The sequence below is a fragment of the Emydura macquarii genome, unplaced genomic scaffold (assembly GCF_026122565.2).
Source record: "Emydura macquarii macquarii isolate MOO-44397 ecotype Brisbane River unplaced genomic scaffold, CSIRO-AGI_Emac_v2 contig_450, whole genome shotgun sequence".
NCBI classification, from domain to species: domain Eukaryota; kingdom Metazoa; phylum Chordata; order Testudines; family Chelidae; genus Emydura; species Emydura macquarii.
In genome coordinates, this window is record NW_027130587.1 from 6,470,952 (window position 1) to 6,492,125 (window position 21,174).

The 21,174-nt window shown below is 42.7% G+C and overlaps 1 long non-coding RNA gene across 1 annotated transcript in view; it reads left to right on the forward strand.

The window, feature by feature from the left end:
- LOC137146553 (uncharacterized) overlaps positions 1-21,174 on the forward strand; it is a 41,189-nt gene that overhangs the window by 2,749 nt on the left and 17,266 nt on the right. The window lies entirely within an intron of this gene.

Here is a 21,174-nt window from a genome sequence, read left to right on the forward strand (position 1 = left end):
AGCATCATGTTGTCATGACAATGCAGTACTGTGATGGAGGAAAATCAGCATTTATGTATGCCTGCTAAGGAGTCTCTTTCTGTAAGCTGATTGTATTTCATAGAGCCAGGTGACCACAGATGAATATATGAGTATAGGTTTGATGTAGAATTGTTATAGGGCTCGTAGGTAACACATGTATTTGGAGGGCTAAATCTATACACCACTGACTGCATATGCATTTGGATTGTACATGTGTATGTCAGGTACATATGTTTTTGTGCTAGTCTTGTATGCTGATAGATGTCTGGGAATTCAGCATAGTATGTTATGCATCTGAATAGCACCTTACATAGATTATTGGTGCAAGATCCTTTTACTCAAGTGAGTACACAGGTATGGTTTGCAGTATGGCTGTACAAAAACCTGTGGTGCAATGAGCTAGTGTTTCATATTATGTAGGTCTAAAATCTGTCTTGAAAGAAGAGATTAACACCTTTCTGGAGACATCACAATTTGGTTTTAACTCAAGGTCATGGTATGTTGCATGTTATAAGAAGCTCATAAACTTAGACCAGTCTTGGGGGCCATTTAATTTCTTATAGATTGTTTGGCTGCTTTGTATATATAAGATGTTTCCTTTATTGTAGTGGTGCATTTCCTTCCTGCTGCGGTAAATAGAATTTGAATAAATCTCTCTGTGGCTCTGTAGATTTGGGGTTTGGGGTGGGGTCAGACTCTTGTTTAGAAGAAGATTTAGAGATCTGGATATCATAGATGATGCTGAGATTTTCATCTAAATCACCCCAGGTTAAAGCCAACATGGGTCAGTTATGATCAAAAGTGCATCTGTCTGATTGTTGCTCTATGGTCTGTGCATAGCGAGTTGTTGGTTTCAGTGCAGTTCCTAAAGGTTATATGTGGACAGAACAAAAAACACCATCATATCTGGCCTGTATCCTTCCCTAACTTCAAAAAAATTAGTGTGATATTTTCAAAAGTGCTCTGGATTGACCTAACTACTTCCATTGCAGTCAACAAACTGCCACAGACTTCAATGGGAGCATACTTACTTAAGCCAACACTGAAAGCTTTTGAAATCCTCACTCAGCGTCTCACAGAGATGGTCCAAACCCTTCAGTTCATTTGACTAAAAAGAGTTCAAGGCCTTGAAAGGTCGTTGAAGCTTGAACTGATTTTCTCACTTTTTCAAACAGACTTCGGTCATGGTGTTGTGGCAGCACTCCTGCTTCCCAGGCAGTAGATGGATGGAATCCTTCAGTCTTCAGTGCTGTCCTTGAGGCATTTTCCCTCAAGAGTGTGGTCACTGAAACTGAAGAACTTCAGATTTGGGCAGTGAACATTTTGGGTCAGATTCTGGGCTGCCATGTGGCCCCCTTGAAGACAGTGGGACTTAGTGGGATTGCACAGCTCCCAAGTCAGGTATTGGTTGGCTCCTTGTCTGTTAAAGCATGTCAGGTACTTCCTAGGTCTGCAGAGTTTGCAGTAGATAGTAATGATGTAGAAGTGTTCTGGCTACTATATCTCCAGTGAAATTGGAACAAGAGGTTCCTCCCTTGGTAAATTACTTAACAAGAGAAACAAAGCTGGCAAGGGTTACATTTTAGGAGAAATATGCAAGCATTGTCAGTGCTGCAAATGCTAACTGTAATGTGGAAAGCACTGATCTGCTTTGTAGATAGGCATGTTCCATGCAAGTCAAATACTTATTCAGCCTGATTCTATTCAATTAGCTTTGCATGGCTCTTGTACAAGCAAGTGTTATGTCACATTATGCTCTGAGAAGATATGCCAACCATTCCACCAGCCTTGTGTTCATCACACTGTACAAAGATGAGAAGAAGAATGTGGCCAGGAGTATTCATTCTTCACATGCTCCGAAATTAGGCAATCTGCACAATTGCACATGTGCTCACATACAAGTGGCTTGTGTGCTGTGGTCTTTTCATGGGGGCAGTCATTCATTTCCCATTTTGCAGCTGTCACAGTGCATATACATGGGTTTACAGATGGGGGAGGGCATTGGATAGGCAAGCAAAACACACATTTGGGAGCCTGTATGTTCATCTTCTGTGTATCGCTCTAACTCTATGGACTGAGTGGACACAAGGCCATTAAGTCTCAGACACATGTCCAGGCAGGTTCATAATGTCAGCATGCTGTACAGCATAGTGATACTCTGTATCACTTACAGGTGCCTTACAGACATCTTGGATGGCCAGTTTTCACCTGGGCTCTCCTTTCACTAAGCCTTTATGCTCCAGTTGTTGGATCATTAAGAGTGGTGCTGTGACTTACAGTGAGGCAAGGACACTCATTCGCTGGTACCCAGCTCCCTTCCCATTACACTATCATGACGTTTCCTGCCTATGCATCCTTTAAGCAAATAGCGTATATAACTCCCTCTACAGGGAACTGCCTGCACCCTGACTCAAGCCTTCCAAGGCTACTTGCCTGCATTTCCCCTTCTCCAAGATAATTTGGAAGATCATTGGTAGAGCTGGGAATAGAATCCAGGAGTTCTGCTTCCCAGTTCCTTTCACTAGCTACTGGCCACGTGGTGACACTGCTTTCCTTGGGCCTTATCATCCATCTTCAGATGGATCTGTCAACCTTTCTGCTGGGATCCAGTTTGCCATTCATTTCAAACTTGCAACCACTTGACTTTGTTTTCAGTCATTCTCCAGAGAGCTTTGTGTTCTGCATTGGAAATCTCACTTTCCTCCTCATCCATATATTAAGCTGGTATGCCATAGACTAGCATCCAAGATTCATTGACAGTTCCCTTCCCAAACAAAATAAGGTCCTTGGGCCTGATCCAATGTCCACTGGAGACTCCTCTTGAGATTTGTGGGCACTGGACCTTTATTTCAGAAGAACAAAGAACTGTGACAAATTTTCATAGCTTTTGAGTCTAAATGAATCAGCCCTGTAAATTGCTGAGAACAAAGATATAAACTGTTCCCCCTTTCCCTCTGCAGTCTGGCATGTAGGAGAGCTACAGAATAATCTTAGGGAGATGAAAATGTTCTATTAGATCAACTATTGCACGTCCTCACCACTGCAGGATTGTATTTTTGTTGATTTTGTTCGATTTAGTTTTTAAATGACTCAAATGTGTGTTTACTTCTTGTATCCTTTGTCTGATTTTCCTTAAATTTTGTTTCTACTCTGAAAAGAGACTATGGAAAACTGGCATTTCTTACTCAGCAGATCTGCCTCTTTTGCATTGAGAATCTGATCTGCTGACTTCAGTGACTAAAGTAAGTTTTGCTGCCTTTTACTACTCTTAACGTTGCACAGCGATGCTGAGAGCAAAATAGAATGCATCTTGCTCTTAGATAAGTTCCAGTCACTCATTGGGATTGCACAGGTCTAAATGAGTATCTCTCAAACTTTGGAGATGCTTTGAAATCTGAACTTGGATTTAAATCTGAATTTCATATCTAGCCCATCATCACAAAGAGTGGAATCAGCTTTGAATGCCTCTGAATTTTGGTGAGTGCAAAATCTGGACTAGATCTGAATCTTGTAGGTTGGGCCCCTCTTCAGTTAAAATGGGAATTTACAATATATTTAAACTTACTGTGCTCCCATAGCATAAAAATGTCACCCATGCCTCTCAAATGTAGCCATAAAATGGAGAAGTGTTCTGATGGGGGAGAGATGTGGCATGGCGGGGGTGAGCCTCTGTAATACATGCCTAAACTGGAAGGCTTGGAAAACAGATGATCACAAATTGCATAAAGCTGCAGCTCCCATAATAAAATCTGAGGGTCAAAAAAGCTACTAGAAAAAATTCCAGTTATTAGCCTTGGGGGAAGTAAAAGAGAAGCTATTATTAAATGCAATGGGCCAAACTCATTGCAGGTGCAGCTTCACTGAAGCCAGTGGAGTTACACCAGGTGTTAACTGGGCCCAGTGACATCACAGAATATCAAGGATATACACACAAACTACTCCTTAGATCAAAGAATGTCACGAAATTCAGGTACAGATTAATTTCTGCATCATCTTCAAACCTTCTTGAAACAGGTTTTTGTTATAGAAGAATCTTGCGAAGGAGTTGGGCAGGAGAGGCAGTGGGAAGAACATGCTACTTTGGCTTATTTCTTACCCAGTCTGTTTTACCTTCCTCTAGTCATCTTTCATTAGCATATAAAGCACTTCAGATACATTATACAAGATGTTGTCCTATTTTTAAATAAGATGTGTCAGCCTTCATCATATTTCACCAGTCTGAGATTGGAGGTTTAGACAGACGCTCAGAGTCATTTTTCATCTTCCCTTTCACCACGTCTCTCTTTGCCTGGCAGATCAGAGAGGATTCTGTACAAGTGGCAAATCAAACCAAGAGTGTAGAGACGTTTTTCCTTCTGAATGTCACTTGCTCAGATGTTCATAGGCTGGGACTTTAACAAATTAAATAACCAGATGGTGCTGAGGGAAATAGTGTAATGGTTGTTTGGAGTAATGTCTCTTTCCAGCGGATTGCTATTAGTCCCACTGAATGTGAAAGCATTTCACTGTTTTGAGGATTCCTACCCTGATACTTATATCTCTCTTGGTTGCTTTAAACAGACAATCTTTCTGGCTTTGTATTGCAAAATCTCCTTGGTTCACAGTAACAGGAGTACTGGGGGAGTGGGTTCACTTAATGTGACAGCTGCTCTGAGTGGGAGGTGAGTCATCCTAATTTACTCCATTCTCTTGGTTAGCAGAGAAGCTCCCAAGTTAGGGAGTATCCTATTGGAGATGCTTCATGTGCCATCAGCTCACACCACATACTGCTTCCAGAGATTGCCAACAGCAGCAATGACAACAACAGGAGAGTTTGCACAGTGTCATCTCTCCAACTGGTCACCCCCCATTCCTTTGTAATCCTATTACTTGCTATAACAAATGGGGACCTAGACAGGAACTTGGTTAAAAGGTTAATGAACACAGGAAAACAGCATGTTACAGATGTTATTCCCTCTTCTTATTATTATTTGTATTATCACAGTGCCTGGAAGCCCCAGTTATGGATCAAGCACCCTTTCTGCTAGGTGCTGTACAAAAACAATTATGCTTCTAGATTACTGTATGATGTCAGCAAATCGGACATCAGTGCAGGGAGATGGACTTGATTCTGAGCTCACACAGGTGTACATTGGGAGTAACTCCATGGAAATCAGTGAAGCCATGCTGGTATAAAACCAATGAGAGGAGAATCGGGTCCCGTATGTCCAGTGGTCCAAACAGGAGTGGAGCTAGGAATCAGGACTCCTGGGTTTTGCACCTGGCTGAGCTATTAGCTTTCTGTGTGACCTTGGGCAAATCACTTAACTCTGCTGTACTTTTGGTTCCCCATCTGTAAAATGGGGATGATATTAATACTGCAACAAACCCATCTCGTAAAGTCACATGTATCTCTATGTTGCATAGCTTAACCACTTGGAGACAGTGAGGTTAGAACTCTGATCATCTGAAGAAGCACAGGCTCCTGCCTACCTTGAGAGCTAATGGAGTATCTCCATTAGGTGCTGGTGCTGATGCAGACCAACAGCTCTGATTCTGCCAGTAGAAGGCATCTAGAGTAGCCTGTTGATGCAATAGTCAGGGCTGTTTTGAGGTTCAACTCTGAAGGGTTTCAAAGTGCTCTGACTGTTTGAAAGATGCTGTATAAAAGCAAAGTGCTATTAGCAGTTCAGGACTGCTGATTACACTGCCTCTTCAAAAATAAAAATGCCTTCCCTTAACGCCAACATAATCTTTTTTTGCCTAAGAATTTTCCAGGTAACTGGATAGATGTGGAGTGGAATGGGTTAAACCTCTCCCTGCCTGCATTGCCTAGCATGAAAAGCCTTAATAGGCAAAAGTGATTACACTTGAAAGAACTTGGCTGTGAGTGATTAACCAGGAGCTAGGCCACCCTGTGGTCTGAGATGTTAGCCACTGCCAGGGAAATAGGTTTGTTTTCAGGGATGAATTTTGACTATTGAGGAAGTTTGCGTACATGCTGGAGGTTCGGAATGGAGTGGTGCTCAGTGAGGATAATGGATAACCAGCCTGCTGCTGCCGGAGACCTAAAATTAGTGCAAGTGGAGATCTGTGAAGGAAACACCTGTCTGCAAACGAAGGCATGGAGTGGTGCGGTGAGAGTTGATATGCCTGTCCTAAAAAGCTTTCCACTTTCATTTTACCTGGTGGGAATAAGCATGGTCAGCTCTTTCTCTGATATTTTGCCTAATGAACTTGAAGACAGTAATATCTGATCAGAGCAGGAGCTTATAGATTCATAGGTTGTAAAGTGAGAAGGGACCATAATCATCATCTCAGCTGACCTCAGTAGCACATGTTGTAGAGCTTCACTCAGCTATTCCTGCTGTGGAAGGATTTATTCTTCTCCTCTGTAAGGGTGAACATTGTTGAGCCAAATAACTTGTGGCTGAAGCAGAATATGTCCTGATTTCTATTCCTGACATACTCAGTGACTTTGGGAGAGCCCCTTCATTTCTCTGTGCTTTAGTTTCTCAATTTGCAAAGTTAGAGTTTTCTTGCCTATCTCACAGGATAAGTTGAGGCTGAATTAACTGTACAACACTGAGACTTCGAGAGGAAATATACTATCTGAGTGTGAAGCATGGCTAGGGACAGGACAAAAATCACCGCTCTTAATTAGCAGGAAAAAATTCTATATGGTAATCTTGAGTCGGTCTGCCTATACTAAAAGGGTTAATAATACTGATGTCTGGAGCAATGTTAACCAGTCAGACTGCATATGCCAATGCATGTAACCTGGTTGGCTGCAGTGAATTCAGTTAAACCTGTTACTCAGGAAGTAAATAGCACCTTTCTCTGGACATATACATTCATCTGACTTTTAAAACATTGGTCTAAAAGCAATGCAGAAACCTACTGGCTCTTTATGCAGTCAGATTTAGAATGCCATCTATCGTTTTACTGTCACAGTGAATGTATGTAACAATACACTTAATGATGTCATGTGTCTGTGGGTATCAAGATGGATTCTTTTCCAAGAGTAAAGGTACATACCTTCATAATTCACTGAAGCAGGAATATCTGCTCAGTTTTGTTCAGTGCTCTGCTCTACGAATCATAGCCTGTATTTGTTTGTATCACAGCAGCATTACTTGAAAGAATGCAGCTGGAAAATCAAATGGCTGGCAGAAGAGAACAAGAAAGACCCAAAATTATTGTCTGAGCTAAGGGAGTGTCCCTTCCTGAGCTAAGGGAGTGTCCCTTGATCTTCCCCGACAGTGGAATGTGTACATGAACCATATCCCACCTCACTGGCCCCCGAAAGCAAGGGAAAGCCTGGGCAGGTGGCAGCAACACTTAAGGAGGACCATTGCAGGGGGGGAGAGATGCTTAGGCTCCTTCACCCAGCACAGCCCTATATCTGAATGCCAAAGAGATGCAAATGAAGCGTCAGTGGCTGTGGATTTTATGAGCAGCAAGAGCTGCTCGTGCAGGTGCCTGTCAAAGCTCTGAGTTAGGCATTTCACGGGAGCAGTGAATCAAATTAACCATTGTTATGGGGGAGCTGAAATGGTATAAAGCCCCTAGCATTAAGGTGAATGGGGCACCTTAGCATTTGCACCTGCTGTTCCTTAATGCACAGACCTTCACCTGTGAAAAGCTTTAAAAAACTGGAAATACACTGCTAGTGTGACATGCTTTTGCAAGTCACAGAGCATAAGATCCAGAGTTTGAGATATTTTTAAATTAGGATCCCAGCGCATTTGACTCTTAACAGACAGCATAAAAGTGGGTCAAAGAACTGCAAAGGAACATCAATTCAGAGACAGTCAGTCCTGTGAGTTGAATTACAAGGGTATGTGAGAAATACCTAATGTGATCAATATCTGTCTGCAAAACTCTGTTGAGTGGAGACAGTGCAGGAGCCAATGTACTGATGACTAAAATTCACAAATGTGGAGAATTAAGGATTTGCTAAAACTGTGTAGACCAATGTGGTGTTATGAGTGCTCAGAATGAATCATGACAGAAATTGACTGCATGAAAAGAGATGTATTTTTATTACGCCATGTTTTATTTGGTCATATAAATATTTTAGCAAAGCTCTGGTTAAGTTCCAAAGCATGTATTCTGTAAACCTCTGTGTCACTCCTATAAGCTGCAGGGCTTGCAAGCTTCCTCGCTACTTGTCCACCAAAAGGATATAATTATTGCCCTACCCTTCAGGACAAACCAGATCTTCCATTGCTACCTTCTCTAATATTAACTCATTCCACCTGCTGCCTTCTAAGCAGAATAGGTCCAAATTGAGAACCATGCAGAGTTCCATTGCTGCTTCCATGTTTAGATCCCCTCTATACTTGGCACAGGACCTCAATGCAGAATCTGCCATGTTGTCTCTCCTCCTTGACCTTTTTCCCCAGGTCCGAGGCAGGGTGGAAAAATGCCATCATCCTCCCTTTTCAGTAAGATTGTGTTGATCAACCAAAGAAGAAATAAAGAACTGACGTGCTCAGTTTCACATAGATTTTACAGAGATGTGTATTAATCACTTCCTGTAGCCACTTTTCCTCACCCTTATGGCTTCTTTTGTGGTAACTGGTAATTGCAACTCCTTTACCATCATTGGTGAGGACACCATGCTTTCTTCTCTTGCAGTCTTGTCAGAACTCCAAAGCTCAACGTGCTTCAGCCAGATTGATACTATACTTAGATGGGAGATCAAGGAATACTTGGGTGCTCCAGGACGGAAGTGGATGGCACTTTCTCCTTGGATTCAGTACTGCATCAGTGCCCTACTGTGGTGTTATGCAGTGCTGTACTGCTGCAGAATGCTGAGAGACTTCAAATAGAGTCCTGAGCATGGGTGGCTATCAAAGATCCTATGGCATCATTTTTCCTCCATAAAAGTAGGAGAATTAATCCCAACGTCATCCTCATAACCCAGAAAGGCTAATGCAGCTTCAATTTTGGGCTTCACGCAACCCATTCTGGACAGCTTGCATTTGGGTTGGTACTGAGTTTTTCATTGTAAACACAGCTCAGTCAATAACCTCCATAGTTTTTTGGCATAGACATTTTGTGTGAACTGAGTCACTGGACTGTATTTGTGTGACAAGCTTAGGCCAGAATGGACATGACGTGCCTCCTCACAATGCAGATCCTTCTATTCAAGCCAACGAAAAGAGGGATGTATTCTGCGTGAGGTCATTCTAGCCATAGCTCACACCATTGTTAACCTTTTGGAGACCATGAACAGCAAATTAGTTGCTCATGTGCTTGGTGTTCAGAAAAGAGGCCGCTGTCTAAGTGGGTCACTAATAAATTCTTAATATTAACATTAATGACGGTCTTGCATAACTCCCTGTGTTCCAGTTTCTTCAGTGCTTTGCTAGGGGCTGTTTGTACCTGTAATGATGATAACCCATAATGAACAGAGAACTCAATTTTTGCCAATCTTTGGCTTTTTTAAATTAACGCTTTGTGGAGCTGAAGAAGACCGATAACTGGTCTCTTTATTAGATGATATTTGTGTATTGACATGACTCAACCTAGCGAGATCTTTGCTACTTTATCTGGCTCTCTTTTGTAGGTTGTGCAAAACCCTGCTTTTGCAATCAGTGGCAAAATTTGTTTCCTTTCAGCGGCTCCACGGTTTGCCCCTCTATTTCCACTTGAGGGAAGCCAACATCAAGGTGCTCTGTGCAGTGGCCTTTCCCCATGACATAGGCTAACTTTTTATCTGTGTGTATTACTGTAGCACCTGGGAGCCTTAGTCATCACCTGCACGCTGGTTCCGTAAGGGAACAAGGTTGCATTTGCTATAGTGTGTTTAACATCTTCTCTGTAAAATAAATACACTGCACCATACCCTAACATCTGGCTGGAGTTCCAGCCAAACCTGCATGGAGGTGGGGGAAGGAATTTTAAATGCTTGCTGAGTGTATCCCATCTATATCTGACCATATGGGAGCAGCGTGGTTTACAGCATGCCAGCTGATGACTAGACACTCAGTGGGCTAATTCTGCATGATTAGCTTTTTGGCAATAGGGTCATGAATGGTGGAAAAGCTTTTCATTTAAAAAAAAAAAAAAAGAGAGAGAGAGAGAGACTGGTTTAGATTTAAGCCCTGGACTTGGTTACATCCTTTACAGGACCTGGCCTGCTGCAGTCTGGGGAGCAGTTCAGCCCACACTGAAAGTCTGGGTAAGTAGATAGAAATGGATTTGTGCAAGGAACTAAGTGGGGGTAGATGGGTGATGAAATGCACATCTCCTGCAATGCAGCCCCACTGCTGCTGTCATTCCACCCTCTGGCTTGAACTGTGCCCTCCTGATCACTCTACAAGGGTTCCTGGCCACTGGATCTGTGTAGCAGTAGCCCTATCCCTACAGCCCTTTTAATGTTTCTTCTCTGCCAGTTTGTCTGAGCCAGCAAGGGAGCTCACCCCTGGCACTCACAGATTGTGACACTTTTGCATACGGATGGCTCCCTCTGTATATAAATTACCTGGAGAAGAACAATCCATGGAGCTGTTGGAAGCTTGTCTTGCAGGTGCAATGGTCAAGAGCACTGGAGAAATAAAACATATTGGTTTGCGTCTCCCCTCTATTTATGATGATGGCAGTATTGCATATCCCCTCCATAAATGTTACACAATCTGATATATTCTCTGTTGGCAGGGATCTGACCGATGGTTATGTTGTTTTTAAAATTGAGAACTAAATCAATATCAGTGTTACATACAGAGCTTCATGAGCTGGAAGCTTGATGAAATATCACTATGCAGGGGCCTGGACTAGAAGACATCTCGAGGTCCCTTCCAGTCCTACAATTCTATGATTCATTAATGACTGATGTTTGCAAGTGCACTATGACATACTGCTGCTATCTTTATTAGCTAGGAGGTGCTAGGCCAAGGAATGTTGCTCTTGTAGAGACTTTTCCCCCTAACTCCCTAGAGTTAGGTGGAGGACCTTTTAGACTGGTGCAATAAACATTTTATAATAAAAATCTCAAGTGTGTGGCACAGGAAAAAATTACTAGAAGCAGATGGTGGAACAGTAAATGAATGGGAATTGGCAGCAAATATAAGCAAATCCAGTCTCATCAAAGCAGGGAACGGGAAGAGAAATAATCAGTACATACATTGCAGTGACCATGGGAAATCTCTTCATTCACTGGAGGGCCTCTCAAAAATAGTCCTTGGCAGGCTTGCATGTAAATTTATGCCATCAAGGACTTTATCTAGTATGATGCCTATTGACATAATGTGAACTCTTCTGTGGAGAGTACGCTGTCAATACCAAGGAGCAACTCTCTTCTTTCCTTCTTCATTTTCCTATGTGGAGAGAGCCAGTTACTGCACTAGAAAAATTATTATGTGCATCCCCTATGAGTTTTGAGAGAATAACAAGAATGCAATTAAATTCACTCTTATTAGCATTAAACCCGAAAGCAACCAAGTCAAAATATAGCTAAGCAATAATCCCACAAGAGCATGGAAACAGAAGAAGCTGCTGCAGCATTCTTAATTCAAGCCTCTTGCGCCTGTGACTTTCAACACAGGGTGTTTTGATGCTGAGTACTAAATGCCTGGTAGATGGTAATACCACATATGTGACACACAAACTATTACAGTAATGCCTATGGAAAAATCCTCTTGGATTGAATAGAATGGTAAATTCACCATTGAACTCCTAAATCAACCTGACAGGAATGATGGTCCAATGGCTAGGACGCTAGCCGGGAGCTCTGGAGATCGTGGTTCAATTCTGTTCTCCACAACAGACTTCCTGTGTGACCTCGGGCAAGTCACTTCGTCTCTCTGGGCCTCAGTTTCCCCATCTGTGCAATGGAGATAACAGCGCTTCCCTGCCTCACAAGTGTGGTATAAGGATAAATACATTAAAGATTGTGAGGTGCTCAGATACTATAATAGTGGAGGTCATGTAAATACCAGAGGGGGAGAGAACCTGTAGAGCTCCTTAGTATGGGCTTTTCAAAAGGACTTAATTAGCTTTCAGTGGAATTTGGGCTCCTGAATTAGTTAGGCACTTTTGAAAATCCCAATCTTAATTCTTAAGGGTCACAATTTAAAAATTCACTGGGGTCAATAGGAATCATTCCATAGACTCCACTGGGCCCTAGGTTTCTGCAGTTATAGCAACTTGTTCCTAAAAATTCTATTGATTTTGTTGCCATTAAATTCTGTAGGACTCTCATTGGACAATGAAAGCAAAATGTCCCCAGAAAAACTTTACACAGCATGTAGAACAGCCATATGTGTTGGGCTAATTTGTGACTGACTTTCAAAGAGACCCTATTGACGGTGGTAGGATCAGTATCTTCCCTTCTTTCTCTGCCTCTTTGCAGAGGATGAATAATTCTGTGTCTTTAAAAAGAACAAATACTAATGCAAATTTAAAAAAAATCAGTGCCAGTTGACCAATGTTCATGGGCAGCTCTGCGCTGGAGAGAGAGCATGCGAGTGTGTGTGTGTGGTGTGTGTGTGTGAGAGAGAGAGAGAGAATATCTCACAAGAAACGGGAACATTCATCAGCATTGAGACTTCTTTCTGAGTGTGTGTGTGGGGGGGAGGGGAGAGGAGAAGTGTAAGGGCAGATACTTTCACCGTGTTCTAATTTGTCAGTTTGCTGAGGAACACGAGTGTAAGCTGCCTCTTCCCACCCCATTTAATTCAGTACCTGAGGATTCCTCACATGCACAGGCATTTAGAAATGTTTGGAAGGATCTAGCCAGATTTCCGCTGCTACTTTTGGCTGCAGTCCTGGGCTAAGGGTCACATAATGTGAAAGGATCCCTTTGCATCTTTCTTTGGGATGGTGAGAGCTTTCTGGGAAGCAGTAATACTGCTGGAGCAATGGAATTTATACAGACAAGGTAATGGGTGGGCAGAGCAGTAATCTTGTATGGGAAACAACCGGAATACAGTCAGATTACAAAGGAGAGTGGCCTTTTAAAACTGAGGGAAATCCAGGAGAAGAATTTCTCTAGAAAGGCTGCACTGCTTCTTATTTTTCCTGACTCAAACCAGCCACCTGTAGCTTGGATGATTTTATGTGCACAGTGTAAAATCGTACCTGCCAAATCCTGCATGGCACTTGGACAATCTGCAGTGTTGACCGATGTGCACTTTAACGCAAACGGAATGGGACTTGCTCCCACAAGTGAATCTTCAGTCCTTACCTTTTCTTCTGGTATCATAAAGTGTATTATGTAGTGGATGGTAATTTCACCTTGCTCCATGGAACACACTGTGATGCCAGCACTAGAGAGTTTGAATTATTGGCTGCAGATAAAGATACCTGACAGATGTAACCTTTTTCCTGTTCATGTACTGATTCTCATTTCTACACATTGATTCATTATTGTCAAATGCTGACTAGGGTATCTGGACCGTTTACTTCTGGCTCTTTGTAGCATGTGATTTATCATCTAAGGCAGGATTTATCAAACTGGGGGAGTGCAAACAAGTGTCAGAGAGTCATAACGATCCAATCCTTCCTATGTAAGTAAATGGAGGTGGGGGAGAGGGGACATCCCAGCTAGGTCCTGGCTAGATGGGATGTTGAGCTTGGGGCAGTTGTGGCATGGAAGAAGTTGAGAGCTGATTTAAGTCGCACTGAATTGTTCCTGCTCCATGATTGCATGGTTGAAACTCTTTAAAAATAGCCAATTCTGTTGGTGGTGGACAGATACCCTTGTCTGTACATTAACCCCAGGGTTTGTGTGAAGAACAGTCGTTCCCCCAAGGCATGTGCAGACAAAAACCTGTTGATGGAAATGTCTGAGAATAGCCACGAAAGGATATTAAAAAATGAACACTTGTGAATTCAGATAAATGCTGGTGAGTGCTGTAATGGATAGCAATTCAGTCACCACAATGTGTCTCCACTTGGGACAAAACCCGTAGGTACTACTGCAGTATGAATGTGAAATAATTCTAGCTAGAATAAATAGAATGAAGTATTAAAGGGTTCTCCCCATTAAGAGCTAATGATGGCAATTGCTGCCCTGTTTGGTGCATGAAATTTAATATTGGACGAGGTGCCATGGTGGTTTTAATGTGAACTGGGAAGGAGTGTACATTTAGAGTTTCATATTCCTCTAAGCCTGTCTGGGATGGGGGCTGGGTGAGGGGAGTGTTGTGGGGGTATTTTTTTTCTTTGTAGTTTTGCCCTAATGCCAACTAGCAACTATTAGTTGAACTAAAAATACTTTATAAAAGCAACCATATGGTGCAAAATCTGAAGAATTATTTGTTCATGTTGGTGTTGTGTTGGGTCCTGGGACCCTGTGTGAAAATGTAGGGATGTTCTACTGGCTCAGCCCGAGAGACAGATGGATTGGGCCTCATCAGCTCCAACCAAGAGGACAGGAGATCTTGCAGGGTTAAAACCCAAGCTGAACTCTTCTTTGAGAGTAAAGAAAGGATGATCAGTTTTGGACAGTAAGGTGGCATTTATGGGCTTGTTGAAAGCACGGTGAGGACTCTGCTCATTCAGAATGTGCTTGACTTAAATGTTGCTCAGGCTTTGGTTTCCCTCAGTTGTTCAAATAGCTACAGGAAGGCAGCTTTGGAAAACTGCTCCTATTTTCCCCTCTCACAATCTGCTGCTCATTCAAAATAGGTCACTAGAAACAGCAAATGGCATTGGCTGACATTCCTAATCACCCAACTCAGGAAGTGCCAGACAGATGTTACTGGTCACATAGTCAATGTAGCTGTGCAGTGAAAACTGAAATGAGCATCTGCACATCCATAAGGGTTTCCAGTCTGACCCGCCAAAACTCAGCTGATCTTTCAGAACTTGTATAGTGAAGAGAAAGTACCACTGGTGTAGTCTGGTGCTGGGGAGTGTGTGGTTAGTGTTCTCCCCTGCCTTGCAAAACACTCGGCTTCCATTCCAGGACCTTGTTAGCTCAGCAGGACTGAAAGCACTTCACTCCAGGGGAAGGACACCTTTCACCCCATGTATATGTGGTAGAAGGAGAGGATGGGCTGCAGGTCCACAGATCTAATGAGATTTTTGCAAGGGCTACTTAAGATAAGAGAGCTGAGAAGGTGATAACTAGTCATAGATGGCACCACACCAGTTGAAAGAAAGGGGAAGAAAAGTAACGAGTCTGGGGGAAAGCAGCACTTCCAGCTTAAGCCCTGAACAATAATTATGATGATTAGATTCCTGATACACACTGGCATCCAATAGCTGCCATTATTTAGGTCCAATTTCTTTTTGAAGTTAAGGATTTTCAGTGCACATTAGTTACCTACAGTAATTAACTCACTAAGTCTTGTTAGTGGAAATGGCTTCCTCCCTAAGGAGAGTGGATAAATGACCCAGTCTGATGGGCAGGTGTTTCCCAAAATAAATGGAGCCAAAATGTCACTTATGCAGCTGTTAACCCAGTTAGTGGCACCCGTTGACGTTTCATGCCTGCTATGCTGTCTTCATCCTGTACTGACATGGCAGGATGAATTGGAAGGTTTCTTCCTCTGTTCCAAAGACTGACTTGAGCTTCTGGTATCGCATATGGGGAGACACCTGCTTACGCAGGTGGTGGTGATCCATATGGCTCTTAATGAGCTGTAACAAAACTACTGTAACAATACAGTGTGACCTTGTGAATAGAGAATGGGAATGGGACTTGGGAAGTGTGGATTCTGTTCCTAGCTCTGACACTGATCTGTTGGGTCACCTTAGGGAAGCCACTTCCCTTCTCTGTCCATGTTTCCCCAGGAGACAGCTCCTGCCCTCAAAAGCTTACAATGTGTGTGCCCAGCCCCCAGCACAAAAGGGAATTGATCTCAGTTGGAGACTCTGGATGCAACTGTGATACTATTACTATTATCCATCAGGTTTAATTAAATACAGTGCAGTGTGTTGTGTCTTGGTGTTGTCCTCAAATAGCACCACAGTGCTTCTCAGACAGGCACATAAACAGAAGAGAGAGTGTTGCTCAGAGGGAGTCTGTGTGATGGTGACTGCATGCTCAGATAGATGGGGCAGCTCAAATGAAAGAAAATACCCTCGTCCATCTACGTGGCCACAGTAGGAGAAATGAAAAGCACTCCAAGGAGAGTCATAATACTTAGTATTGTATACAGCACTTGTTATCAAGTGCTTTGGCATTCTTAGTTTAAGTGAGGATAAACATTATCTCTGTTCTATACACTGAAAGTAAGCTACAGAGGGAAATTGATGTGAAATGGTGCAATCTGCCCAAGCCACGCGGCAAATCAGTGGCAGACTGGGGTCTGTTCCTGACTCTGACATTCCTTGACTCCCCGATCCCTTGTTCTCACCTGTGGACCACATTGCTTCCTAAGCTGTGCTATGTCTACCTAAGAGCAATAAGAGTATTTCCATAGTTTCTTTGATTACATAGGAAAAGGCTCGTATTTATTATTCCCCTGCTGCTTGTAATTCAGACTATCAGGTTCTCAGCACTAGTCCAGTGCTGCAATGGTTAATTATCCAAGGTGAGTGAAATGTGCAAAATGTTCAGTGTTAATTAGTTAGAATGCAGTGCTAGAAGTGTGCTAAATCATTTACAGATATAGGACAGAGTCCCTGCCTAAAGAGAGGGCAAATTAAGTGAATGTATAGTTGAAGGATGGGGAATAGGATACAAAAGCAAGTGTTTGCTAATCTGAGGTATTAGTGACCTAGGAATGGGACTCATTAAAATGATACATATGATTAACAGTGTTTCTGTAACCTAAGTGCACCTCTCTATAAAATAACACTTCGGTGAGGTGTATAAAGATATACTGATCTTAGTTCATTAGTGGTTTGAGATCTCTGGATGGAAGTTCAGAGTAGTTTCCTTCTGGAATGACTGTGTAGCAGGTGTGTTTTTGTAGTTCATGCTGGCGCAAAACCTAAACCAGAATCCTCTATCCAAGCTTGCTTGAGAATAGGGTAATTGAGCTGCAGCTGCCTCATCTGTAATTGTTCAATTATGAGAATACAGATGTGCAGGTCAAAGGCCAAGAGCTACAGGAGGACTGTATAAATTTTTCCAGAAGGAATGAGTGTCTTCCCTAGTTGAACTGTTCATTAGGCCACATGCAGCAAGAGATAGGACAAGCCTTGAACTAGGAGAATGTGTCGCCAGTGACATCCTAACCTAGTCAGTGACAGGATACGCAGGGCTGAAGGAATGCTGTTGAAGTGGAAGGAAGCCGTATCCTCTTCCTAGGATAAATTATCCCAAAGATGATTGAGAAGAGACTATGGGGTGTTAAATTCTTTCCTGAGCACTGTTTTCTCTTCTCTCCCCCCCCCTTTAATCTGTTTGATTTATCTAGGTACCCGAGTTCCCAGTATATGGTTGCCTCCCAGATACTTGGAAATATTATTTTTACCTTTTTCTTACTTTTTGTTCCTAGCCTGTAGGAGGAACAGCTTAATAAGCTTGGCTGTTGTAGACTGGGGTGAGTAAGGAGAGTGTGCGTGTATGTGTTTAGAACTTATCTGAGGGGGAAACTACGTGGAAGAAATGAGTCTTATGTTTAGCTCTGAAAGGTTTCTGAGCTCATGCAGGAGTGGGCTCATGACTGTTCTGTACATTGAGTCTCTTGGATGTGTGAGCAAGCTGGTCCAGCCTACTTCAAACCAGCTCTGACACCGTGGGTTCAGAATTCCAACTCATATGTTGCTAAGGTTCATTTTCTGCTTAAGGCTTTGTCTTAACTAGGGAAAAGATCACATTTAGCTCGGCTCAGCTAATACGAACTAGCTAAGCCTGAATTAAACTTTCATTCTATACAGAGCCTAAAGAACTAGAGGGCAGGAAAGGAATGAATAAAGAGGCCTGAGTTAAACACAATTGTATAAAGACAGGAAAAAAGACTGAAGTGAGGAGGCGATTCTAATATTTGGGGGGGAGAGAATTTTTAAACACCCTCTGTTTCAACTTATCTTTGTGGATATTATGGTTAAGGCTGGGGCTTGAGATCTCTGTTCAGTTTCTGGCTCTGATAAATGTGACCTATAGCAAGTTACTTAATCTCTCTGTGTGTCGGATCCCTATCTATAAAATGGAGATAATGCTTCCTTTTTCCCCGCACATTGTGTCTCCAGATTGAGATCTCTGTGGTAGGGACGTCTCTCACTATGTGTTTGTACAGTGCATACAATGCGGTCCTGTTCTCAACTGGGGATACTGTAATGCAAATAGATAATTTCCTCTTATCTGCATCACAGGCTTCCTTTTACCTAGAAATACTTTTAAACCAATCTGTCTTAATTAAAAGGGTTAAATTACAGGACAAAAGTTAACTAATATGAACTAGTTCTGCCAACTCCCAAACGATGGATTTATTGGACCCCACTGCATGAGGTTCCCCCTTACTAGTACTTTATAGCATGTTGCATGATTAAGTGTTGATAAGTTGGTCTATGTGTAATGTATGTTAGCTCCTATTAGGTTCCCTCAGTGTGAAAGGGGAGTTCCGGAAATACACATTAAACAGTGGCTTTAGCAATTCCTTTTGTGACACTTAGCCATACACCATTAGAGGGCGCTGTACACCTCATAAAATGAACTGCTGTATGGGTCAGTAAGTCACGCCGTTCCAGAACTGCTCCTCTAGCACAGTTGGCGTTGTGTGTGTACAGGAATTCAAGGCTGCTGTGATGCCTTGTTCCAGCTCTCCTTGGGAATGAATGGATTGTTGCAGACACCTGTTCATTTTAGAGGTGTGGTGAGGACCTCAACTGATGCATGTATGCAAATGGAATGGGCTGTTTGGGCGCCAAAGGTGGGGTCCCATTTCTTGATCCTCTGTGTAAGAGCTTGAGGGTGCATTCTGGCTTGGGTGGGCTCAGATGCTTGTCTAATGAGCATCGGCTGAAGAAGATATTTGTCCAAGACCAAGCACCTCTCCTGACTTGTCCCTGTGGATGCGTGTATTAAGTAGCATATTTATACCTGCCATGTCACGAAATGTGGGGGAGGATGTCATGAGGGGTCTGTGACAGGCCATCTCTGTGAGAGTACAGAGGGTTGGATGGTCTGCAGGATGCGGGAGAAGAGTATGAGTAGGCTTGCACATCTGGCCTTCACCAATTAATATTAATGGGAAGCTAACCAGCCCGAAGCAATGGGGTAGAAGGTTAGGCAGGCCTCACTGTTGACTACTACCGAGCTGTCTGCCATTGTTTTCCCCTGAGCCGAATGAGGTGGTTCAAATATAAGCAGAAAGATTTGTGATTTTGCTATTTCTACTCAGAGTTGGGACAGCTGTCAGGAAGTAGCAGGGACTGCGCTTAGTGCAGCGGGATCAGGAGTCAGGAAGAATATATTCCTGAGGGCTTGTCTACACAGGAGTTATACCGGAGTAAACTACAGTGTGAATTTCAACTGTTGTAGTTATATTGATCTAGCTCCCCGTGTGGGCAGTCATAGTCTCTGGTGTAAAGAGTGTCTTTATCCAGTTTAGGTTATGGTTGCTTTGGAAGCAGTTTAAACAAATGCCAAAAAAAGCCACTCTTATTGCAGAATGAGTGTCCACCTGGGCAATGATACCAATATAAATATAGTGGGTTCACTACACCGATATTGCTGGTGCAGCATTCCTGCATAAAGTCCTGAATAAGCCACTGACTTCCTAGGCGGCCTTGAGCAAGTTGCATCCCTGCTCTGTGCCTAAGTTTCCCTAGCTGCAAAATGGGCATACCGTCCCATCATTATGAAGCACTTTGAGATTAAAGGTGGGGAAGTATTACAGGAGGGATTTGGTGTGGCCAAATTGTGTAATGAAGCATTAGACCGCATGATTGTATTTTTTAGGTACCATTTGCTAGACCACGGTTCTTCATTGAAATGCGTTTAGAAACTGTTTGTTTATTCTCACAAGGGTGACAGATTTTCTACCCCAGCTATTCAAGAGCCTTTTTTGTCTGTTTCAGGGATGATAAGATTGCCATCTCTGGCGTAGGGAGGCAAATCATTCACTTATTTCCTGCCTCACCCCACAGCTGCTGCAGCGTCCTAGTCTAGTGCTTTAGAACTGGCAGCAGCAGGGTTCTGTCCCTGTGAACTGTGTCTAAAGGAATGCTTGTGCATAGCAGCTGCCAGGTAACTATACTAAGGAAGCTCCCTCTTTTTTTTGCAGCACCTAGATCAGTCAGCAGATTTTTCCTTCCTAAGTGAAGCGGCTGTTACTTAATGGAGTATTAGGCATGTGTGAATGATTGCAACCCAAGCTTTGGTGTATGTGCTACCCATACTCCATCTGTTCCGAGGATGATGTAAGAAGGCAGCCAGGAAAGTATAGTAGTAAATAATACTTCTGCAGCACTTGCCATCAGAGGCTTGCAAAGTGCTTTGCCAGCATTACTGAATTAAGCCTCTTAACACTAGTGAAAAATGGGGAAAGCATTGTTATCCTGCTGTTGTTGCTTGTTGTTCTGTAGTTGGGTAAACTGAGGTACAACAATGAAGAGAGTTTTCCAAGGTGTACTAGTGCATCTCTGATAGAGCTGGCACAAGTGGCAATAGAACAAGATCTTCTGAGTTTCAGGTTGGCGACTTAAATGCTAAACCAAGAAATAAAACAGGAGCAAGAAAAACAATTAATTTTCTTCAAATGAATGAGCTTGGTACCTTTAAAAGAGAATTGTACTGAGGCGGAGGTCTCAAAACAGTAATTGCAGGAGATTTCAAGGAGTCAGCACTTACCTTACTCAACTACTTGGTAATAATGTAAAAATGTCTCTTTAAGGTTGTATATCTTCATGCTTCAGGACATCAATTAACCACTGTTTGACAGGAGCTAGGAAGAAACTTCCTGTCTGGTTATGTTATTCCATTACTTATCACTGCAGGGATTCTTTCTGTCCTCTGAATCATCTGCTTCTGGCATCTGTCACACAGGATACTAGACTAGGTGGACCACTGGTCTGATCTGGCGTGGCCCGCCTCAGGTGGTGTTCTCAAGTGATGTTACTGTGTTAAGTTTACTCTTAAAATAAGACACTTCTTCAGTTTCCCTAATTTTAAAGACACTTTGTGGCCAAATACTTTAAATGAGACCCTTGGTTACCAAAATATAAAATCAATGCTAACTTTAAGTGTCTATGCATTTCAAGGAGATATTAAGGAAATGTCTCTACTCTGGTTCACTCCAATAGTTTCGGAACAAGGGCAGCAAA